At 41.3% G+C, this 25,733-nt stretch overlaps 1 protein-coding gene and 1 long non-coding RNA gene across 5 annotated transcripts in view; one reads left to right on the top strand and one right to left on the bottom strand.

Moving 5' to 3' along the window:
• Positions 1-25,733, bottom strand: part of MKLN1 (muskelin 1) — a 311,818-nt gene that overhangs the window by 219,490 nt on the left and 66,595 nt on the right. The window contains exon 1 of one of the 4 annotated variants that reach the window (XM_084897003.1): positions 23,877-24,050. The exons of the other annotated variants lie outside the window; for them this stretch is intronic. The gene's annotated coding sequence lies outside the window, so the exon portion shown is untranslated. Of the gene's footprint in view, positions 1-23,876; positions 24,051-25,733 lie in introns of those variants that run through there. 4 annotated transcript variants of the gene reach the window in all.
• The window catches only part of LOC311629145, a 95,839-nt gene that overhangs the window by 66,498 nt on the left and 3,608 nt on the right, over positions 1-25,733 (top strand). The window contains exon 3 of the long non-coding RNA XR_014796162.1: positions 18,164-18,367. This is a non-coding gene — a long non-coding RNA (uncharacterized lncRNA). The remainder of the gene's footprint in view (positions 1-18,163; positions 18,368-25,733) is intronic.

Genomic DNA, 25,733 nt, shown 5'->3' on the forward strand with positions numbered 1-25,733 from the left:
AAAATTTAAATTTCATTTTAAATTAGGTGTTTATGCCACTTTCTTTGTACTTATCACTCATTTCCTTCACTCCTTCAACAATTATTCGCTGAGTACCTACTGTGTGCAAATAGAGTGACCTTACTTGCTTGCTCCCACTCTCATTACTGAGTGCTTTCCTCTTCCTTGTCAAATTCTCTTTCCTCTGCCCACCCCAAGCCCATTCACTAGTTACCTGGCAAACTAGCATGTGGTCTAATAATTTATTCAATGGAGAAGTACTGTTTTGTACTTTAATTAAAGTACACCAAACTTTCCTTGTTCTCTGGCCAAAACTCAATATGGTTTTAACTATCTGTGAGACTGGCAAGCCATTACATTTCCAACAAAGGATGGAAAACCAATTCCTATGACTATATGTATAAAGCAAGAGATTCAAAAGACTCATACGAGACCCTAATGCCAAGTTTATTCCAGTGCTTTGTTAACTTTTTATAAACCCCCTCACTTAAAGCTACTCCTATAAATGTTTTATTTGTGCAGTCATAAGAATCTAATCCAGTGGTTCTCAACCTTCCTAATGCCACGACCCTTTAATACAGTTCCTCATGTTGTGGTGACCCCCAACCACAAAATTATTTTTGTTGCTACTTCATAACTGTAATTTTGCTACTGTTATGAATCGTAATGTAAATATGTGTTTTCCGGTGGTCTTAGGCAATCCTGCTAGCGGTTCTCACGACATTAGATTTGATTCTAATCAAAAGGAAAACTACTCTTTTACTTCTTTTTGGTAAAGAGACTAACATTTCTACATAAATGGAAATGGAGAAACTTAATAATATCTTGGGATCTATATTTCTTGCTCTGACATTTCAATTGCTTTACTATTATTAAAGTACCTTTATTAAAAATTTCAATTTGTGCTAATAATAAGGAGACCTTTAAAATGTTCTTTAGTAAGTCCATCTCAGAATGTGTTTTTAATATTTTTAAGTGCTGGAGAAAAACACTTTTATTTGGAGTTGAAAGCAAGTTATAATTAATCACTCATCCAAATAAATAAGATATAATGTACATAACTTAAAAAAATTATAGAAATTTTTTTGTTTGTTTTTTTCTGTGTTCTCCATGTTTGCTGCACTAAATATCATCTCCGTAATATTTACATGCAGCAAAGAAGAAAATACTGTAACAGTGTTTTACTAGGTACAATAAGAGTCATACATTTTATTTTTATTTTGTGACATTGTGGCTCTTCAGCATGACCTTGGCATTCTTCCTCTTCTGATGCAACTTCCTTTCTCTGCCTCATTCTGTTTTGGTTGAGGTTGTGTGAACCTCCCCTTTCTCTGAGCAGTCCTTCAGCTTGTCTGTGAGATCCTGGGCTGTCCCTTTGTTCTCTGAATATCCACTTCTATTTTCTGTGGCAACACCTGCAGATAAACATCTCACCGGCCATCCAAATGGACACACCCCCACAGCCCTCAAACGCACACCCATACACACACAAAAGTATGCATGCCCACGCACGCTCAACCGCTCCCCTCCCCCAGCGAGCTCAAACCACGCCAGCTGTTTTCTGGCCTGGGCAACAAAAGCAGCCTCAGAGCTTCTTATGTCAGTTCTCTGATCGAAACCAGCACTAATAACGCTGCCGTTGCTAAGGAAGGATTTCAGTTGCCTGGACCGAGGAGAAGATGGCTGCACCGGGTAAAGATGACAGAGCCAGACACTTCAGGCTGTGTGTGGCAATCAGACGGGAAGGAACAAGACCAGGAGTCCCTCTGCCTGAAGTGCTTTGCCTCCCTTTGTCTGTTGACAGCCATGTACTGATATTTCAAGACTCAGCTTAAGCATCTTCTTTCTGAAGCTTTTCGTGACACGCAGACTGTCCCCTTCTCTGTACCCGTACAATGCATGCTTAATTAAGATGCCTCTATTTTCCCCAAAACCTGTGAGATTCAAACTTTAAAGGCACAGACCTTGGTTGATTCCTCTTTTATCTTAGTACCTGGAACATGGCAGGCATTCAGTGTGCGAGATGGATGAGTGGAGCCCACTGCTTCCCTCCCAGGGGTGAAAGTAGCAACTGAATTTTTGTGGAGGCGGAAAGAGAAGAGTGTCATCTTTAAAGCTGACGTTGGGCATGAAGAGGTCAGCATGATGGTGTGAGGCTGACCCTCCACATGAGAGAATAACTCAGCAACAAACAGAGCAGCTGCCTGGCTATCATGCCCATCAGTGGGATTTCTTCAGTGACCAATAGATAAGTCCACTTTCAAGATAATAAGCCTTTGCAAAACTCGCAAGTGTGAATAAGAAGAGATTGTTGTTGCACCAAGGAAGGTTGCATTAGCCAACAGCACATGTGGCACATCTCTATTAAATCAATACAATTCATGTTCCAGGATAAAATGCTTCAACATTTGAAATGTTTTAACATCAAGGGAGGGTAGGGGTAAGGCAGAACTGTGATTTTTTTTTTTCTTGCAAGATCTCATTCTATTTCTCACAAAAAACTATAAAAGACATGTTATTGCCTTCCTTGTACAAGTGAAGAAGGTGAGGCTAGGAAATGATAAGAATTAGGAAGCTATTTTAGTGCTAATACTCAGCAGAGCTTATACCTGAACCCAAATCTGACTCTAAAATACCATCGTCACTCCTCTGATTCCTCACAGGAGTCATTTTTAAATATTGACATCGAGTTTTCAGGGAGGTTGAAAAATAAAGATTGAATCTTTATTGAGTACTGACGGTGGGCCGCACAGGTGGGCAGATATAGTAATGACCCATCTTCCACTCAGGGAGCTAAGTAGCTAGTGCGGAAAGCTGACAGAGAAGCATAGGTGATGAAATGAGGGCTGCCATGAAGGGGACCATCATGGGCAGCTTGAGAACGGGGAGAAGGAGGTATGGTTCCAGCTGCACAGAGAGCAGGGAAGTCTCACCGAGCGCAGGAAGATGGGGTTTTAAGAAGGCTCCCAGGGGGCCAGGGGAGGGGTCCTGCAGAGCAAAGGAGGGAACATGTTACAGGAGCTGGTGGAAAGTTTGATGAGGTCAGTGTATGGTTGGAATAGTGGAAGGTGAGGGTGGGGTGGAGCCAGACCATAGAAGGCTGTGAATGGGAGTCTGAGCTTGAAATGGGGAATTATTGAAGGTTTTTGAGTAGGGAAGGCAAGGATCCAATCAAATCATTGACTAAAACATCCGAAATTATTGCTGAATCCATCCTGACACCAGATCACAAGTACATAAAGAACACAACGCAGAAAAATATAGACAACCAATACTCTTAATCAAGACTCAAAAACAAAAAACAAAAAGTGCTGCTTACTTCTGAAGAAACACAGCAAATGGAGGAATATATGCCTAATCAACAGCTCAAACCCCACACATCCCCTTCCTCCTGCACTGGCCATGAAGGTCCCCCCCTCGTGATCCTAAGACAGCCCTCACCAACCAGTAAAACCAATGAAACTCCTCCCCCAAAGAAAAAAATTCCAGCAGGGAAATGACAGCTCCTTTCACTTCCTTCCTCTCCAGAAGCCAGCCCACGAAGCTTGCTTAACTGTTTTCTCACCTCAACACAGCAGTCGAACGAACACCCTAGAATAGGAACTGGATCCTGACAGCCTAATCGTCTAAAAGCCTCTCAATGGTTTGAGAGCAGCTTTCACGGCTCTGAAAGCCAGTGGCATCTTCAGTTGCTTGGTTAGGGAGGAGCTGAATGGATTTCCTAGCACACAGTTCATGAGCACTGGAAGTCAGCAGTTCTGAAAGACTGCAGAAATGGCTTGTTTACATTTTTCTCTTGGGCTGAAACCCATCTATTTAAACTTTAACCAGAGGCAATTATGCAACAGTGGTGAGCCAGAGATGGCAGCCTGAGCAAGACAGGGAGACAGATGCCAACAGTCTGGCATTGGAGGAGGAACGAGAGGGAATATTTTGAGAAAGGGGTCAAGGAAGAGCTACCAAAAAGGTTTTAGAAGCAAAAGGTGTCACCTAGACAGCTGGTCTTCAAGAGAACAGGGAGGGAAGTGGTGAGGGAGGGAAGAGGAGGAGAGGCTGGTGGGGTGGGCAGGAAAGACAGCAGCTTCCGATGGGGTGGGTGGGGCTGGGGCTGTCACCATCCCACTGGTTCAAAAGTCCCACCCAGTAACAGCGAACTGCTCTGTAGCTCTGCTGCTTGTACCTCCCCCTCCCACCCCCGGCCCCCCACTTTGATCAAAAGTACATTATCCCAGAGAATCAGTGGTTCTGGGTGGCCTGCCTGGAGCAGACACACCCAGCCACAGGACACAGGCCTCTTCCCCGAAGGCCAAGCCTCCTCTTGAATTCAGGTTTTCCTGGCAAAGACCCACCTTGGAGCTGATGAGCAGTCCAGTGACGTCAGAGGAAATACCCCACTTGACAAAGGACTCTGCTCCAGTTGCCAACAAACTGAACTCGTTAGCTAGCATGCCCCGATCTGGATCCCAGGATCTGGTGAGTCCTAACAGCAACTAAGTGAGAGAGAGCTGTTGTTCCCCAGTGAGTGTTTTATTCTGGATTTGAGGGTGCTGTGATCCTGACATTGATACTAGGGCCAGGTGTAGAGGCATATACACATCTACAGGAGACCAGACCCCACATCTCTCTGTGTAAAGGCATAAAGGCACCTGACAGTCTATCCTTACATATTCATTCCTTTGAGTTTTTTAACTTCTTGCTTTTGAGTATTCCTATTAAGATGCACATGCAGTATATAGAGGATTGCCCTGCATCATGTGTTATCGGCTAACTTCTTGGCAGGAATTCACTTTTTACCAGTTCCAGCCAGATCAGAACCAGGGCCCTGCGGTAGGAAGCATTTTGGTAATAGAGAACGGGCAAAGACCTTGAGAATTATGAGTGGGAAGCCAGCAGGAGGCATGGGAGAGGCCTATATAACAATGAAACTCAGTCCCTCGGGTAGGCAGCAGAAAGCCAAGCTCATCCCAATTCCCAGTGAAGCCTTCTTCTCTGCTAACCTAGCCCTACCCAGGGAAAGCCAACTGGGGCCCAGCCAGGAGGCATGGGGAAAGGTCAGAGGATTTGCATATATTCAGGGCCTTGGCCATGGTCTTCCAGAGCAGAGGCCAAGGTCATGGGCTTCTCTCCAGACCAGTTTGCTGCTCTCACCGGAAGGTCTGTCTACAGCTCTGAACTGCACTCCTAAGTCCTGCCAGCCATCTAAAAAATTCATGATGCTGTTCACAAGGCCTGGGTAGAGAATGTGGGGTGGCTGTCTGCAAGCTCACCCTGACTGGGGACAGGTCCCAGCGTAATGTTGGGGATGGAGTGGGGCACACTGTGTACAAGCAATAGAACAGAGTGTGACGCTTAATTTTTATTAGGCATATGCTCCATTTCTATTTCTTAACATTTGTATACATATAAGTTGCTTTCTCATGCCCTGATCCTGGAGTCAGAGAAGGCCTGACTCCGATGGCTTCTGCAGGATAGAGCTGTAAACACAAGGCTGCTGGCGGATATCCTAAGAGTGGCATAGACATTTCAGAGGGATGCACACATTGCCCAGCACCCACCAGCTATGTCACAAACACCTTCTTGAAGATGAAAAGCATGGATGCAGGAGCCAGGCTGTCTGGGCTCAAATCCTGGTGCTATCACTTACCAGCTAGCAAGTCTAACGTCTCTGGGCCTCAGTTTCCTCATCCCGATCACTTAATTAAGAGTAGATCCCAGTACACAGGGTTGTTTGTAAGGAATAAATGAGTTAATAGTTAAAGGGTTAAATGAGTTAATATTTAAAAGCGCTTAGAACAGCGTCTGTGACAGCAAGAACTATATTGGAAAAGTCACATAACCAAGGGAACTTGGGCTGGTTCTACAATCGACTCTGTCTCTGAGGAGGCTTTCTCTTGCTCTGCTCTGCACTCCACCTCCCACTTGCCCAGACAGGAGAGAGTTCCCCGACACTTTCTCCCCGGGATGCCCTTGGAGCACCAGCAAGGCCCTTCTGTTCTACCGTGGAGCCTAGCAACGTGCAGGCCCAGGGCCAAGGCCATGCCAGAACCACTGGCCGGTTCCTGGGCCGGGAGCGGAATTCCTCAGCAGATCCCTCAGGCCCTGGGCAGCTCCATGCCTGCCCTTTCACCGAATGCTCACTTACTTGTCCTTCGTGGGTACTGGGTACCGACCCAGGATTAGAGAACCTGAGGAAAAGCCCTAATCGAGAAAGGCAGGAGAAGCAGAGAAACAACCAGGTGGCAGGAAAAGGGATCGTGGCAAGAGGAAATCAAACACCTAAGAAAAAAAAAGCAGAAGAGCTCAAATAAGTACAAGGAAACTTTTTTTTGTCTCTCTATTTTTGGCCACATGAAAAACACAGACCCAAGAGAGTAAGCCAGGCAACCAGAATGAGATGGTGCCGGTGAAGGGACGGAACAGGCTGCGGAGGGCAAACACATGCCCGTTACCTCATCTTCCTCCTGTGCCCTGCAAGCCTGGCCCCAGAGTCGTCTGTACCAGGGCCGAACAATGATTTCATTTCAGACTTCCTTCCACATTTCTTTTTTTTTTTTTTCCTTAACAAAGCCCATTACAACTCTGTTTTGGGAAGTGGAAGCAGTATCTATCTTTAGGAAATCTAAATGCCAAAAAAGCTCAGAGAGGCATAATTGAGAAGTAAAGAATGGCTGGTGTGATTGGGACAAACATCAAATAGCAAATATTTGAAATTCTTCCCCTTCCGGGCCCTGAGGAGAGAAGTGCCTTTGTCTGCTGAGTTGGCTTCCAGACGACTTGGCCTTGTTGTGCTGCGTAGGATGTTGGATGGGAAGGAGAAGCCAGAGGAAGGTCAAATATTTGCCAAGTACCTGCTCTGTATCAGCCGTTCTGCTAGATACTAGAAACATAAGAGGGAGCAAGAGAGATAGGACCCTACTGCCATGAAGCTAACACTTTCTGACTTACAAAAGCATTGTGGTAGGTTACACATAATATAAAACCATTTTAAGTATACAGCTTAGTAAGTGTTAGTATGTTTGTGCTGTTGTGCAACCAATTTCTAGAACTTTTTCATCTTGTTAACATGAAACCCTATGACCATGAAGCAACTACCATTTCCTCCTCTCTTCCCCCAGGCCCCAACAAACTCAGTTCTACTTTCTGTTTTAATACACTTGCTTATTTCAGAGTCCTCGTGTAAGTAGCATTGGTCTTTTTGTGACTGATTTATTTCACTTGTGTCCTTAGAAGTATTATCAGGATACCCTTTCCTTTTAAGTCAGAATAATATTCCATTGTACGTACATGACACATTTTGTTTATGTATTCATCTGATGGACACTTGGGTTGCTTCCATCTCTTTGCTATTATGAATAATGCTGCTATGAACATGAGTGTACAATTATCTCTTTGAGCTAACATTCTTTTAAGAAGCTTATCCCATCATATTTCGATTATTTGCTTGCCCAATTAGATGGTTTGTTGCACAAGGACCTGTGTTATTTATCTTTATATCCCAGTTTCCTATACACTGCTGCCACATAGTAGGAACTCAGTAAATACTTACTGAAAAAAATAATTTATTTTTATACTTCTTAGTCATTACTGCTGCAGCTGACTATTTTACATATTTTAATAAGTAAGTTTTGTAATTTTAATGAATTCTATTTTTATTATATTTATATGCTAAGCTGATTTATATAAGGGAATTGGTATAAAAAATTCTAAATCTCAATCAAAATTTACTTCCTTGATGAAATGCCATTGACAATTCCTTCCCATTCACTTTGCTTAAAATCAACTCTTGCAGCTCTTATCTCTCGCCTTCCTTTCCTTTCTTTTCCTCAAGCCATAGTCTTGCATAGATCTTGACGACCTTATTACGGGTCTCCTCAACTCATGGGACATCCTGTTGAGTAAAGCTAGGTCTGGGCTCAAACACTCACACCGAGGGTCATTTGTACAAGGCACAGGATGAACAAGGCCACACAGCTCTGCCTCTGGAGGAATTCTCAATCTGGTGGTTCTGCCTAATAATTCTTGGCCACAACTAAACAAGTGGATTCAGTTTCCCTGGGTATAGAAAATAGTGTTTACCTCCATTCCCCGTTCCTCAGATGCCAAACATAGATGGGCAGCATTCACAAAGCACGAGGAGCTGAAAGGCATTGGGAAGATTTTGAGTAGCATTGTGTTTGATGATAACTGCTACGTGTGCAGTATCTGCAGTGGCAGAAGCTAGTTCTGTAACCATTCACAAAACACACATTTGGAATTAGGATTTCTGGCCAATGGAGCATTGTTGTACATAACATTTTGAGGCACTAGCTCAGCTCTGAACATAAAGCAATGTTTTTTTGTTTGTTTGTTTGTTTGTTTTTTAATATAAGAGAAATATTTAAAAGGCAGAATTGGCCCCCAAAATAAACTTTTTATGGAACAAATGGGCCTGTTGGGCTGCAGGTCTGAAAGGAGGCAGAAGACGCTGGACTGAGGCTTCTGCAGGGGAAGGGAGACTAAAAGTGATCTGCAGAGGGTGAGATAAAGTAGGTGGGAACCCAAACAGGTTCAGGGCTTGAATCCATGGGCTGGACTGGGAACTCTCATCCCCATGCACACGAACCGGCTTGTTAAAAAGGATGAGAAAGCTGACCACTGCTTGATGAAGAGCCTGGCATGAGGGAATGATGAGGAGGAAGATAGGGGCACATGAGGGAACTGGATGAAGCAACCACAGGCCTCCACGACTAACCCTATGGCATCTCCATGGTCACAGCAGGAGACAAGAAAATACAAACTATTTTTATTTATATAATATGATTATCCAGAAAGACAATTCAGTAACATTTCTATGTATAAGATCAAACACAATTCAATTGCAATTTAATATATTAGTGTTGATCATATATAGGGTAATATTTAATAACAAACAAAAGACACCACTCTTAATAACAATACATAATAAAGTACCTAGGAATAAATATAATATAAAATGTGGGCCTAGCCAGTGTGGCTCCATGGTTGAGCGTCAACCTAAGAACCCAATTCCTGATCAGGGTACATGCCTGGGTTTCAGGTTCAATCCCCAGTGTGCGGCATAAAGGAGGCAGTCAATCAGTGACCCTCTCTAATCATTGATGTTTCTATTTTTCTCTCCCTTCCTCTCTGAAACCTGTGGATTTTAAGTGTAAAAGATTATTTTATGGAAAAGTTAACTAAGATTTGAAAAAAATGGAGACATATACCATATTTATGAATTGGACTATTCATTATACTGAAGACTAGAGGCATGGTGCATGAAAATTCATGCACTGGAGAGGGGGGTCCCTCAGCCTGACCTGCCCTCTCTCACAGTCTGGGAGCCCTCAGGGGCAGGAGGCAACCGGGCGATCAGGGGAAGGTGAAGCCCCATCACACCTCTGCTGCTGCCACTGCTGGCAGCGCAAGCCTCAGCCTGCCCTAGTTACCTGAGCCTCTGGCTGCCCTCAGGAGCTGGGAATTTGCCAACAAAGGCTTACCTGTGCCTTGGGCTTTGGCTGGGCAACTGCCTTCTGAGGCTTGCCTGTGCCTCAGGCTGGCCCTGGGTGGCTAGGGGAATGAGAGCACTAGGGGACTCTTGAGGCAGGCTTGTGGAGCAGCCAGACCAGCCTGGGGGTGGTCCTGGCTGTGCCGCACACCTGATGCCCCAGTGGGGCTGAGGGGACTGGGTGTCACCATCTTGTGGCTGTGGGCGCTGCCATCTTTGAAGGTGTGGCAGTCAATTAGCATATTCCCTTTTTATTAGATAGGATGTCAGTTCTCCTAAAGTTAATGTTTAATTTTGAGGCAAACCTAATTTTAATATTTTTTATTCTTTTAAATATATTTTTATTGATTTCAGAGAGGAAGGAGAGGAGAAAGACAGAAACATCAGTGATAAGAGAAAATCATTCATCAGCTGCCTCCTGCATGCCCCATCCTGGGGATTGAGTTCACAATCCAGGCATGTGCCCTGACAGGGAATTGAACCATGACCTCCTGGTTCATAAGTTGATGCTCAACCACTGAGCCACAATGGCCAGCCTTGAGGCAAACCCAATTTTTAAAATACCAACCTGATTATGTAACATGGAACAATGATCACAAAATTCATGTTGAAAAGTCAACGCATCCTATATAATAAAAGGCTAACATGCAAATTGTCCCCTCAACCAGGAGTTTGAGTGGGAGGGCCAACCACCCGTGGACCCTCCCCCCATCCCACCTGGCTTAATCCATCCTGATCCAGATAGGCTATTTGGACCCTCTTCCCCCCAACCCCACCACCCCCATGCACAAATCTGTGCTCCAGGCTTCTAGTATAATAGTAATTGAGGATGCCTTTGGTTGCAAGTAAAAATATCTATTATATAGTTAAATTGGCTTAAACAATAACAGGTGTATTATTTCACATCACAGGATGTCCAGTGGAAGGCGGTTTAGCATTGGTTAGTTCTGCAGCATGATGACATCATAGGGACCTGGACCCTACTTATCTATCTGCTTAGCCATTCTCAGAGTGCTGGTCTCCAGCTTTTCTCCTCAGGGTGGCAAGATGGCTGCCACCATTTCAGGCATCACATTTTCTCCAACTCTACAATTATAGGGAAAGCAAATCTTTTTCTTATGTACCTTTCAAGTGATAAGAAGACTTGCCTGTCCTGTCCCACCTTCACTCTGACATAATTCCACATTAGTCTCATTGGCAAGAGATGCAACACATGCCTATGGCCAAACCAATCCCAATGGAATAGGATGATTGTATAGTGAGCTTAGACCAAGCACCATAGACTAGGCTTCATGGACACCTGAAAACAATTTAGACTCAGTTGAAAGGAAAAGGAGATAATATCCCTTGGTCAGATAACCAAGGTAATTTTGAAAAATAATTGTCAGGGGGTTTGCTCTACCAAATAATTAATATTTAAAACCACAGGTGACAACAAAACAGGAGTGAAAGGATAAATTACTTAATAAATATGTGTTGAAATAATTATATATGTATTTCACATCACAAGCTTTGATAAAGACTGAAATATAAGTAGTCATTTATACTTTATACTTCTAGGAAAAATATGAACTTATCTTTACATCCTTGGGATAGGAAGAATTCAGTAAATAAAGTGCAAAAGAATAAAAGACAAAAGCAAAGACCGATACACTTGCCTGCTTTAAAATAAAAAGACATCATCAACAAAGTGCAAAGACAGGTTTAGACTGACAGATGTTTTCCCAGACATAAAACCATCAAGATGTAAATATCAAAATTTATAAAGAACTACTACAGGACAATAAGAGAAAGAAACAACCTCAAAAAAAAAAATTGGTAAAGGATCTGGATAGGCAATTCACAGTGGAGAAACTCAAATGCTAATAAACATACAAGAAGATGCTCAATCTCACTAGAAATTAAGGGAAAACAAAATAATAAAAACTCACTATTTTGTACTCATAGATAGGCAAACTTTTTAAATTTGGAAAATACCCAAAGTTGCAAGATATGGGGAAACAGCCCTCTTACAAAGCAAAATGACAATATATCCTATCTAATAAAAAAATAATATGCAAATTGACTGTCACTCCAACACATAAGATAGCTTCCCCCATGTGGTCAAAGATAGCTGACCTTATGTGGACACAAGATGGCCACCACAAGATGGCCAGCATGAGAGGGCAGTTGGTAGGGACCAGACCTGCAAAGGAAGGCAGTTGGGGGCAATCAAGTCTTCAGAGAAGGACAGTTAGGGGTGACCAGGCTGGCAGAGGAGGGAAGTTGGGGGTGACTGGACCTGCAGGGAAAGGCAGTGGGGAGGGGACCCAGGCCTGCAGGGGAGAGCATTTGGGGGTGGGGGAGAACCAGACCTGCATGGGAGGGCAGTTAGGGGTGACCAGGCCTGCATGGAAGGGTAGTTAGGGGTGACCAGGCTGGCAGGGGAGGGCAGTTAGGGGCAATCAGGCTGGCAGAGGAGCAGTTAGGCATCAATGAGGCTGGCAGGGGAGTGATTAGAGGGTGATCAGGCTGGCAGGCAAAAGTGGTTAGGGACAATCAGGAAGGCAGGCAGGCGAGCAGTTGGGAGCCAGCAGTCCTGGATTGTGAAAGTGATGTCCGACTGCCCATTAGGCCTGATCCTGGTAGGCCATCCCTCAAGGGATACAAGATTGGAGAGGATGCAGGCTGGGCTGAGGGACACACTCCCCTGTGCACGAATTTCATGCACCAGGCCTCTAGTATTAATATAAACCCTAAGACTCAACAGTTCCTCTCTTAGCTATATTGTCTAGATAGTGGATCTCAATCAAGGTGATTTTACTCCTCAGGGAACATTTGGAAATGTTTGACACCCTTTCTGGTTGTCACACCTGTGTGAGGGAAGGTGCTACTGGTTACTACGTAGTAGAAATGAGGAATACAGCTAAAATCCTATCCCACAACAAAAAGTTATCCAGTCCAAAATTTCAATAATGTCAAGGTTGAGAAAGTCTGGCCTAGAAAAACTTTTATATGTTGTGCACCAGGAGATGGGTTTTTAAATGTAACTGCAGCACTGTTTCTTATAGCAAACAAAAGCAAACTAAAAACAATCTACTTGCCATAATGCAACTGAACGAATAAATAACTTGCATATATTCAAATAAGGGAATAACATATAACAGCATAATTAATGAGTTAGTTCTTCAGGTTGCAACAGGAAGGAGTCTAAAAAGTAATGGTGACCAAAAGAACTATTGCAGAATGTTATGTACAGTATGATACAGTATTCTTTTATATGTTACAAATACAAAGGAGTATAACATATTGTTTCTGAGTATATACATAAAATAAAAAGAATAAAAACATGCATGGGGATGATTTATAGGCACTTCAAGATGGGTGATTCCTTTTGGGAAAAGAGGAAAGGAGAAAAATAGAGAAATAAGTGGGTCAGGGATAAGCAATGGGTTTCAACTGTACTTGTTAGGCATTTTACAATAAACACAAAACCCTAAAGCAAGCAAGTCAAATTTTAAGCTTTTTTTTTTTTAAGTGTTTTATACATAGACATTTATTAAACTATTTTCTATATATTTCAGTTTCAGTGAAATATTTATTTATAATGAAAGTATTTCAAATTATTTTAAGAGCTGCATTTGTAAGATTTTTTAAAATGTGCTTTGGGAGCATAGAGTTGGTGGAGGAAGCCCGTGTTTCCAGAAGAAACTGTTCTGTTCCAAAAGGAAATTAGAGAAGAGGAAAGTGACCCCTGAATAAAGAGAAGCCTATTCATTTAAAGACCCTCTCCCAGGGATTCTTGGCACGAGGAGCTGGCTTTCCTGCAGCGCCTGTGATTGGGAGGCGATTCCTCTGTCCATGGTCCTATTCCTCTGCCTCGGACAACCTCACAAGAGCTCAGAGGGAGGTTCAAATTTTGCCTTGTAATGTTCCAGACGGAGCTGAGAAGCAGAGAGAAGAGGAAATATTGTGCACAGCAGGTCTTGAGTGTTTGAAAGAAGTTCTGACTGTCTTCAGTAGATGCCACCAGCAGAAGGGAACGCTGCTGGATCACTGCTCCTTGTAACAACATGAGCAACATCTCTTGGTCAAGTGAGCCCCAGTTGCACTGAGACCTGCGTGATAAGAATAATACATCATCTCCCTAACATTTCATAGTTTTAATGAAAGGCTTTCTCATCCCTAATGCTTCTCATCATTTCTTTCCAACACTCCTATAACAGCAGTCGATATCTGCCTCCGCTTTTCCAGGGACGAGAAGAGATTAACCAAGATTCTCCAAAGACTTAGGTTCTGTGAACTAATATTTTTTACCCACTGGGGATAAATAAACAGTGAGAGCAACTCAACTGAGAAAGACATTTTATGGACATCCCAGAGTAATCACCTATCTTTTTCAAAGAAAACAACATTTCTTGAGATCCCAAGAGGAGTCTGGCACTACATAAAGGGATATGAGAATGAGAGTGCAGAACATAATGTTTGGGATCATAATGTTCCTCCAGGGACTTAAAAATTAATGTAGATTCAAAACTGTTTACAAAAATACAAGGTTTGTTGTAATAAATCATGGGAAAACAAAGTGAAAAGTGTAGAAGCAAAAAAAAATCCCAAGCAGGGTGATAAACTATGGAACACAAGGCAGAATCTGATGAGCCAATTAACCTCAGAGAACACAGACTCGTGGAATACAGTCAATTTTGCAGACTCAGTTACTTGCCTAGCCACATAAAATCAATAGCTGTTTCTGATGAGCTACTGGGAAAAATATTTACTGTTGTTTTGTATAGATGGAGTTGAAACCATTCAGCATACAATAAAGTAATTAGGAGGGAAACAAAATACGTGGGTTGGCAAACTTTTAGTCTATAAAGCTGGAGATCTAGTCCTGGGTGATAGCGCTAATGGTGTAATTGGGGTTGCAGATGCTGATTTTTATCATCAACCAGAAACTATGCTAAAAGCTCAATTTGGCTTATTTTAGGTTCTATGGATAAGTTGGTGGGGAAATTTTCATCAGGCAATTTGTTATATGTCAGAGGAGGAAATAAAGCAGTACATGAACACTGTGATAGACTATAAGTAAGAAAGTATCTTAATAGAAAAATGTACTCTATTCTAGGATGACATTTCCCCATCAACATGATGAAAAGTGCTTAGAAAGCTGGGGACCTAACCGGTCCTCCGACTAAGCTTTGGCCAGTGCCCCAGATTTTGAGCTTTAACAACTTCAACCTTGCTAACACACCAATGCTAGGAAATGGGTTTTACATCTTGATGGTCAGCTTCTGTCTTGGGCTCCCTCATGGTCACTGCAACTTTGTTCACTTTTATATATGCCTTTTCCTGTTTTCTAGTATTATAGTAATAAGGAAAGATAAAAGTGTCAATAAATCTTTATTCTGTTGTGGAAAGGAATAAATGAGACAGTCAATTCCATGTGGACATCCAGTAGGCATGCCAAACTGAACATGGCCGAAGAAGAACTCTCAATTCTCTTCCTTAACCTCTTGTATTAAATAAAAAGAGGTTTAAACAAATAGCTTTACTTTTCTCATAAACAAGATTCCTGGCAGTAAGCAGCTGCTGATGTTGGTTCAGGCAATTTTTTTTTTCTACTTCACTATCTTTAACATGTTGGCCTTTAATCCTCATGCCGTTAGTTTTATAATCATAGTCACAGGATGGCTGCCATGACTCCAGGCTCTCTGATCCTATTCCAGATAGCCACATCTATCCCCAAAGATTTTCACTTAGGTCTCATTAGCCATAAATGAATCACCCTGAACTGCAAAGAGATGGAGAAATTAGTTATCTAGCAGAAGAGAATGGGATTATTATGATTGAATAATACCAATCATGATTCACCATCTGGGCCTGGGTATACTGTCATCCTCAACAAAATCAGGACTCTGTTAACAAGGAGGAAGAGAGTAATGGCTGTTGGGGAGGAAATGAATACAGTCTGTCACAATTCTCATTCCCATCCCACCTATCTCACTAAATAGCACCACCATTCGCCCAGTGTCCCAGCCAACAATAGGGAACTGTGATATCTTTCTTTCCTTAATGTCCTACATGCACAATACCAGAAAGTTTTTCTGACTCCACCTTCCACATATACCCCAATCCACTCTATTCTCCCCATTTTCAATGCTACTATCCTTGTTCATGTCACTATTGTTCACCTGGATTGTTGCAATTGCCCCTAAAGATCCCTGTACTTTCATTCTTGCTTTCTATAATTCGTTGCCCAAACAGAAAATCACCTCTTTGCTTAAAACTTCCCATCTCACCTAAAATTCCTTTATATGATCTTCCATGTCTACAAGATCTAGGCTTTGTCTTGTCCAACTTCACTTTGTACCACTTTTCCAATTGCCACCAAGTACAGCCATCTAGGCCTTCTTTCTCTCCCTCAAATTCAAACTTGTTACCATTACAGGGACCTCTGAACCATCTGTTCTCTCCATCTAGAATGCTCCTCATTCTGATCTTTTCATGACCAGCTCCTCCTTGTCATTTAGATCACAGTTCAAATGTCATCTCTTCAGAGAGGTATTACCTGGCCACCCAATCCAAAGTAGCCACCTGTTCATTCTTCCACTTCACTCTATTTTATTTCCCTGCAGCGCACCTATCACTGAAATGATCTTGTTTTCTCCTTTATGTATCATGTAATAAATACAACTACTTCCATATTTTCTTCCACACTAGAATATAAGCCCTACCAGAGCAGAAACCTTGTCTGTTGTCTTCACTGCTGTATTCCTAGAACCTAGATCAAGGCACATGTCAGGTTCCCATAAAATATTTCTGAGTAAATGAATAAAGGAGAGGAAAAGTTTTTAAGTAGGAAGTTTAGCAATAAAAATAACATCTGTAACATATTATCAGCATCCTTAGAGCTATCCTTTATAGAGCAAAATCACTTGGTTAGTTAAAGAATGTAAATGTGTGATGCTATAAAGACTTCTCAATGAACAAGCAACATTAATTTCTCCCACCCAGCCTCTTTCCACCTGTATCTTCCTTTCCAAAGCTGAACATCCCACAGACTCCCTTAACTTAGTTCTCGGTCAGTGCAGTTATCAAATGTCTTCTCCACTGACTTCTTTCCTTTTTCCAAGTAATATTACATGTTTGCACCATTTTCTAAAGGTCTGGGACAAGTTAAAAGAAACATCTGGGAAACATCCTCTTTTTCATTCTTTTCAGCCAGGATTTCAAGAAGGGAAAAACCCAGATGCTCTTGGAAGAAGAGAGAAACACTTCACATCTGAAATTTTCTGCCCTTCTCTAAGGGCTTTCACATACATATATTCCAAGGCTAAAACTATTTCCACTTTATTCACCAGAAATCCAGATTTTTCAATAGGCTGTCCTCCAGGTAAAATGTTAAAATCAGAGAGATCAATATGGAATCTTCCGTCACCTCTCTCTCTAGGATCCTCTCAGGCCTTCCTATACCTTCTCAATCCCAAGGGGACATCCTACAGGCCCAGGCTCTGGGTCAGCGGCCAGCTGGGCCAGCGGGTTCAGCCTGCACTCCAGCCTTCTGTGCATCTGGCAGGCCATGGCACCTTGAAATTGGGCAAGAGGAACTTTGGGAAGTGCACATCCATGCTAGGGGCACAGCATCTTGGTGGTGCTGACCCAGCATAACCCAGAATACCCCCTATGTGTAGGAATATCCTCAAATACTGTTCATAAATTGCACTCAAAGAAGCCCTGTGGTTTTGAACTTTGGGACTTGCCAACAGAAAATAACAAGAGATCACATCAAAGGTCTTCAAGGATTATGTTAAAAATAGGAATGAACTGTCTCTCTGTACTCACTACACTCTCAGCCCCTCCCCCTTCTTCCTATGCCACCACCACCACCCCACCCCACCCACATATACAAACCCATACATTCATGTCTAGCTTCACGCCTACACATTACCTCTTGGACATTCACAGGCCCCTGAAACACATGTCATAAAACAACCTTGACAGTTTTTATAATGCATCAGTAAAACAGATGAAGTGTGCACCCCCAAAATATGCAGGTTTAATTTTGAAATTAAAAGATAAAATGGGCTTTCTGTAGAGAGCCTGTTTCCAGAGCATATCATTATATCTCAGGTTAATTGGGTAATGCTATCCCCGTATGGTTATCAGAATTCTAAAGATAGCTCCCCAAGATTCCCATCTCCAGGTCACTCGGCCAAACACTAATCTAGATACTGGGGATTTTGCAGGTGTAATTAAAGTCTCAGCGTTAAGGTTAAGATTTGGAGATTTTTCCAGGTGCGCCTGACCCAATCAGGTGAACCCTTTATGAGAACAGTTTTCCTCAGTTGGTAGCAGAAGAGGAAGTTTAAGAAATTCTAAATGTGAGAAAGATTGGATAGTGATTGCTGGCTTTGAAGATAGAGGAGATCAGCCCTGGCCAACATGGTTCAGTGGTTACAGCATTGGCCCGCCCACCGGAGGGTCTCTCAGGTTTGATTCCCCGTTAAGGGAACATACTGTACCTGGGTTGCAGGTCTGATCACTGCCCCCAGTCAGAGCTCACGTGGGAGGCAACCTATTGATGTGTCCCCGCCATATTGATGGCTCTCTCTCTCTCTCTCTCTCTCTTTCTCTCTCTCCCTCCCTTCCTCCTTTCCCGCTCCATTTCACTCTCTCTAGAATCAATAGAGAAAATATCCTTACTCCTCAAGTGAGGATTAAAGAAAGAAAGGTAGAGAAGATCACGTGAGAAGGACTGTGTGTGGCTCTAAAGCGATGGCTCTGGACTGACAGCCAGAAAGAAAATGGGGACCTCAGTGCTGCAGACCCCGGAACTGGGTTCCACAGCAATGTGACTGAGCATGGAAACAGGTTCTTCCCCAGGTAAGAGCCTGACTGATCCCATACCTTGAGTTCTGCCTGTGGAACATCAAGCAGAGAACCCAGCCCAACCCAGACTTCTCACCCACAGGACTGTGAGCTAATTAGCAAGATGTTGTCCTAATCGCCTGTGTTTATAGTAATTAGTTACATAGCAGCACAAAACTATTACATCCATTTGATTTTTACATCTCCAAATAAAGGCAATAATTTCTGGCTATATGTCTGAGAAGCATTCTGAAAACAAATATTAACAAGATTTAATTAACTTGTTTTAAGTTCAACAGAGAAAAAATATACTAACTTATTTACAAGCTGCTATAGTTTTTTAATTATATTTATTACCCACTGAAGTTCAATCCAGGGCCATGAGACTCTTTAATCTCAGTTAGGTTTGTTTTCTCATATTTATGGCAGTTGTAGGTCAGGGCTAATGTTAGAAGCCACAACATATGGGTGCGGTGGTTCTCAATCTTCCTAATGCCATGACCCTTTAATACAGTTCCTCATGTTGTGGTGACCCCCAAACATAAAATTATTTTTGTTGCTGCTTCATAACTGTAATTTTGCTACTGTTATGAATCATAATGTAAATATCTGTGTTTTCCGATGGGCTTAGGCTCTACAGCCTCAGTTCTCAACCTGTGAACTGTATTAAAGGGTCTCGTCATTAGAAAGGTTGAGAACCACTGGTTTAGAGCATGAAATTCTTGCTTCAGTGGAGGACATGATTGAATCTGCAGCTTTTTCATTTCACAAAACAACCTTCTGCATTTTGTAAATTCTCTACTGGATACCACATCTGCATATCATAGGGATTTTTTTTCTTAGCTATATTTCCTTCTCTGAAAAACTTGACCTATTCCTTCAAAATTCTTTTGAAATTCAGAAAGCTCTATTCTCATCTTGAGAAAATTATGAGAGAAGAGGCAAAAGATGATCACCCCTGTTTAAATAAAATTGGCCACTGAGACAAAAGAAAACCCAAAAGTGGGGCAAGATCATTCTGACTACATAATCATGCCCTTAGTAAACAGAGACATAAATGGTGCTAAGCTGCTAACCCAGATTTCTCCTCTTGAGAATGCGAGGTAACCATGGAGTTCTCAGATGAACACAACCTCAAGACCAGATCTAGTTTAAACACTGACCTGGGGAAGAGGAAGAGGAAGGGAGTAGTTAAGTAAGTGAGAGGCTGTATGCAGGGTGAGCACATTCCAGTGTAGGGAGTAGACTTTATACACAGGATGAGGAGGTGAAAGAAGGATAGCTTGGTATTAAGAGCTACAGGACTCTAGGTAAGTTACCTAAATTCCCTGAGACATGTGTAAGTCAGGATAATTTTTCAACCATCTTTGCACAGGACCTAGGACACGGAGTCCTCAATAAATGATGGCTGCATTAGGATCATGCAATCTCATCCTTCCGCCATTTTCCAAGAATCCTGGATAATCATCTCTATTCTAATGGATGCTAATAGCCCTGCTGGCTAGTCTGAAGTATCATGTTCAAAGCAAAAGACTACAGGGCCAGTGTCCGGGCCAGAAGTCTCACGCAAATACTCCCTTGGGGTAGGGAGGGACAGAGAGAGTAGGGCGGCAAGGGGAAGCTGATTCCCCGGGCAAGAACAGGATATTTATTAGATCTACAGAAGGAAGGACCTGTAGTCAAAAGCCCACAAATAAAAATCTCTTTCTTAAGCAATTCGATTTTCTGGCCCAATCGGTTGACAATGACATGACCATTGAAGATCATATTTTTCCAACATGGTCCATTTTCTTGGCTTTCCTCAGTCATTAATTATGACCATGTTTTCCCAAATGTGGAAATTCCCCTTGCACAGATGCTGCTGCTGGCCAACCTTCCTTTCCTGAGAAGTCTCTAAGCACAAAAATATTTTTGTTTTCCCCAACTGCCCACAGGGAAAATTTCCTCATTCTTTTTTTCCCCTCCTCCCTGAAAACCCTTTGACAATTTCCAGGAATCTAAGTAAAACAGAATCACTTAGATCACTGGAGAGCCTTTTAGATGTTCCATTTCTAACAGCAAAAAGGAACCCTGCACTTTATTTATTTTTTAAAATATATTTTATTGATTTTTTACAGAGAGGAGGAGAGAGAGATAGAGAGCTAGAAACGTGGATGAGAGAGAAACAGCAACTAGCTGTCTCTTGCACACCCCCTACTGGGGATGTGCCCTTAAACCAATGTACGTGCCCTTGACCAGAATCGAACCCGGGACCTTTCAGTCCGCAGACCGACGCTCTACCACTGAGCCAAACCGGTTTGGGCAGAACCCTGCACTTTAAATTTAACACTTTTAAGTCAATATTAAGGGTTCCTTTTAATAACCAGAGGCAATGCCACTAATATCAGCCACATTCTGCCTGAGACGATGGCTCTGGGACTTAGGAGCTTCAGTTATAAACAGAAGTGGCCAAAGTGATTCTCCCTGTGTCTGGAGCAAATGACATTATGTGAAATGTGCTTCATCCACATTAAAGCCCTGTACAAACGCAGGCATTTGGCACCAAAGTGGGTATATTGTCTCCAACTATGACATCTCACATCGAAGAAGTGAGGTGGCCACTTGATGAATTTAGGGAAGGAGGAAGAAGTGTTATCAAGTGTGGCTTTACCTACTTTCCATAGAATGTGGCTCTTGCTCTTTATATATATGGTAAAAGTAAAAATAGGTAGCATTGACATAAGCTTGATGCCTATTGCTTGATATGCATAAGTATAAATAGTAAAAGAATGGTTAAGTGCCACTCTCAATTAAGGACCAATTAAATTATAGCATATCAGTAGAAAAATATTAATTTACTAACATTATTTATGTTTCTCTCCCCCCCCCCCGAAAAATGATCAGGTGGTCTAATGTTCTAGTGTTTGTGAGATAAGCAGGGCTATTGTTGCATAAAATACCAGTACTTTTGATTAAGCAATTATGACATGTGGGTTCCCAAGGAAATATTGGCTTTCTTCTCCCACCTATTTGACCTGCATTTCCTCACTGTAAGCTGGTAAGTCAGGAAATGGCATCTAATTTTGTATTAGCATTAGTCAACTGTAAGTAAGTTCTACTTAAAATTTTTAAATGGAAATAACTAGGATAATCTGTCAGTTGACTAATTAGTATCAATCAACGTGTCTTAAATTTAACACAGATAATGGAGACAATAATGTCCCTGATTTTTGCAACATAAACAAGCAAAATTTCCTTTGAGTTTGAAAATTCCCAGTTAAGTCTTTGAACCACTGTGATTTTAATGAGGGGAACTCAGGAGTGGCGAGGAGGGGGACTTTACTCTTTTCTTTTCATAAAGAAACAAATAAGTAAAAACCATTTCACTTCTGCAAGAGAAATGAATGGGGTTAAAATGACATACTTTTTTAAAAAAATAAAAAATGACATTAAGAGCATAAACCTTGCTCAGGGAAATATTAATATGCTCGAAGAAAGAGGACCAACCAGTAGAAATGGTCCTTGATGAACCATATAATAATTGGTAAAGCACTGGCACTGGCCAATCAAAATAAAGCAGATTGGACACTTGGACATAAACAACTAGAATGGGCAAACAAATATGTACCAACTAGATATCAACTCTGATGGTTTTAGATGGTCCTGAGCATCAGTGTAAAGTTGATCTCTAAACCAAAAAGCATTATGAAAACATATGTTGTTGTAATATGGTTTAGATGCAACTGAATAGATACGGTATGATACGGTACGATATGGATATGTAGACAAAAATAAAAATATCTGCTAATTTCTATTGAACTCCCATTCTTACAGTCGCTTATGAACTGAGAATTCTTTTTACTTCCTCTTATCACTTTTCAGGTGAAATAGACATTTTAAAAAGTCGTGTTTGGATCTCTTTAGATCAGAAGTAGAGAACCTATTTTCTGCCAAGGGCCATTTGGATATTCATAACATCATTTGGGGGCCATACAAAATTATCAAGTTAAAAATTAGCCTGCTATATTTATCAAGCATTTAATTAACTCACCCCTAATGCCATGGCAGGGCCAAGCCAAATGATTTTCTGGGCCTTATCGGGCCCATGGGCCAGATGTTCCACACCTCTAGACCAGGATCAAATAAGACCATGCTTAGATACCTGAATACAAGTTTTGGTTTTTTTGTTTTGTGTGTGTGTGTGTGTGTGTGTGTGTGTGTGTGTGTTTAATTCTAAAATATCTCTTATTTTCATGTCTGGAAGGATATTCCATAAAAATCTATGAAGTTTATTTTTAGATGGTGGGATATGGGAGTATTTTTGTTTGTTTTCTTCCTTATATTCTTTTGTGCTGTTTAAACTTTTTCAATAGTTTTTTTTTTGACAATTCATTAAAATAATTAGCTTTTTTTTTAAAACCTCTCCCTTCTATTTACTTAGCTGTATTATAGTTCAGCCTTCTGTCCTCTCTATTTAATAATTGATTTTCTAAATTTGCATCTCCCAAATTCAACACCATTTTCATTTTGAATTCATTTTAAAGAAGCTCCCATCGAAGCCAAAGTGGAAAGGAAGGATATTAACTGTTTCCACAGGGCACACCCTTGGAAGGCTTTTCTTTTGTTATTTTTGGTCTTTGCGCTGTCATACCTCGTTGTTTCAGAATATTGCTGAACTGTCCAATTTCCTCTGAAAAGAATGCCATCATGCACAATTTAGGTAACTTGGGAACGCATTGCTCAGCTTAGGTAGTATTTGTACGTGTTAGAAAGACCCCTGGATAGGATTCTCGCAGAGATTTCTGTTTGTTGTACAGATGTCACAGTGACAAAAGAAGGTGAGTTAGGAAGAGACTTAGGAAATACCATGGTCTTGAGGCTTATACATTCTTTACACAACTTTCCTTTTCAGGATCTGTTTCTTGTGGTGTGATGAACACTACGAACCAATGTGATTTCCAAAGTCTTTAAGCCAAATGGTTCAGCCTCTTTACATTCCCTGTGGACCCTAAATGGTTTATTTATTTATTTATTTATTTATTTATTTATTTTAATTGTATTTTTTTCTACTCTCGAATTGAGAGGGAAAGATAGAAATATCGATGATGTGAGAGAAACACATCAATTTTGTTGCCTTCTGCACAAGCGCAGACCAGGGTCAGGGCCACAGAGGAGCCTACAACCAAGGTACATGCCCTTGACCAGAATCGAACCCTTTGGTCTGCAGGTTGATGCTCTATCCAATGAGACAAACTGACCAGCTTAAGACCAGTATTAAGGCCTAGACCCCCTTAATACTCAGGGGGTACTAGGTCAGTAACAGAAATTCAAAAATAGTTGATTTTGTGAAGGGTGGCAGGATTAAGAATAATTCATTTTTTTCTCTTCAGTATCATCCACTTGATTGTGGTTTTAATGCTCTTTGAGCTCTTTATCTACCCCTCTGTCAGTATAAATGTGAAAAAAAGTAGGACTGTTTCCATCACTGGAAAATGTCAAGGTCAGGATGGATCACTGTCAGGTATATTCTAGAAGAGATACATACATTTAAAGAGAACTTGACTACAACGACCTTTCAAGTTTCTTTCATCTTTAGATTCTGTGCTCTGCAGTCTACCCTCTACCGATGGTGGTGATGCACCATATTGAAGTGTCAGGAGTCTCTTCTGGCCACCTTCTTCACTTGTCTTGAACCTGCATCTCCACAGGGGTGGCAGTTCTGAGAATTAAACAGATGGAGCGGGTGGGAAAGTATTCCTAGGTGACATGGAGCTGTCCAGCAATCAAGGGAGCTAGCTGCACACACTCTATTTAAATCCCAAGTAATGAGACTATGGCAGTTTGGACCAGGGATTCAGCTATGTCTACATGTTTACATGTATTCAGTACATGTACATGTATGTAGAAGTATATGCTTACCCATCCTCAACCCAAGGAGATTTTTCCTGTTTTCTTTATTGCTTTTTATTTAAAATGGGTCAATGGTCTTTTAAAATTGTTTAGGAAAAAAGAAAGTAGTAGTGTAAGGGCAAGATAGAAGAGTCACAGAGGAAGAAAGGCAAAAATAATACAGGCTATTACCCTGCACAAGCAGCCTTTCAGCTTGATATCAAGGTATTTATCCCAACACACACACACACACACACACACACACACACACACACACACACAACATGCTCTATAAGTAGATGAGCTCAAGTCTATAGCAGCTTCGTTATTTATATTTTGCAATCAGTAATATAGTCATCAGAGCACACAATTAAAAATGTACGTTTCAAATATTAGCTTACAAAATCTTCCCAGAAATATATAACTTAAAAAATTAAAATTTAATTTAATTTGCCTTAAAAGGTTGCTGAGGCTTTTTCCCTCTGCAAGTGGCAGATGTATTCACTGTGATGAATACCCACTTGATTGAAGTGCTGACAAATAACATAAAAATCTTTAAGCATGTTTATAATATTTTTATATGTGGATACCTAGTTCTCTTTTTCTTATGTTTTCTTCTGAAAGGAGGAATCAATGTTTCCACAGATATCCTATATCTGAAAAGAAAGGATTTGGGGGAAACATCTCAGCCAGCTCCCAGATACTAGGCAATTATATAACCAGTTTATAGGTAAAACAACTAAATGTGGAGCGGCTAATTGCTCCATAGTACTTTTTAATGATTGTGAAATTTACAGAGTAACATATTCATGCTAGAAAATTTGAGAAACACAAAAATATCCTCAACAAAGAAAATCAAAATCATCCTGGCATAACTCTTATTCTGATGTTTAGCTTCCTGAGTACATGTATGTGGTCACATATGAATTTCACGCTCAATAACTCTTCAAGATGAGAAAAAAGGCCAAAATAAAACAGCTGTTGCTCTGTCTTATCCTAACTGAATCACTGTCCACAGACTTTAACCACCCTCTTTAACTGTTTCCTCTACCCTTAGGCCCAATCTGACAGTAAATTATAAATGAAGTGCCAGATCTCTTATTTAGAAAATAGCACTAGTGTTATAGGCAATTCCTTACCTTTATCTTCCTAATAGAGACCCAATAATTTATAAAGGAGATATTACCTTGCAAAAATGACTTTATTTTTGTATGTTAACACTGGACGTCCCTATGCTGACAGCTGCAAAGGCAGTCACAGTCTTACAGAGCAACAAGCCCTACAAAGAAGTTCACTTTCATGTTGAGAATCCTTTTATCCTCCATGATTTGGTTGGCTTAAATTTGTCACCTGAATTTGATATTAGCATAATCGTCTACATTCCAGCTAATGGATGCACCTGCTTCTAAGACTTTATTTTAGCAGTTTTAATGAGCTCTTTAAAAGAGTTTTCCTGGACTTACTGCACTGCTAGAGAAATAGCAGCTGTAAGCAGCTAACAACGCATTCAGTA

The sequence above is a fragment of the Pipistrellus hanaki genome, assembly GCF_964339955.1.
Source record: "Pipistrellus hanaki genome assembly, chromosome: 10".
NCBI classification, from domain to species: domain Eukaryota; kingdom Metazoa; phylum Chordata; class Mammalia; order Chiroptera; family Vespertilionidae; genus Pipistrellus; species Pipistrellus hanaki.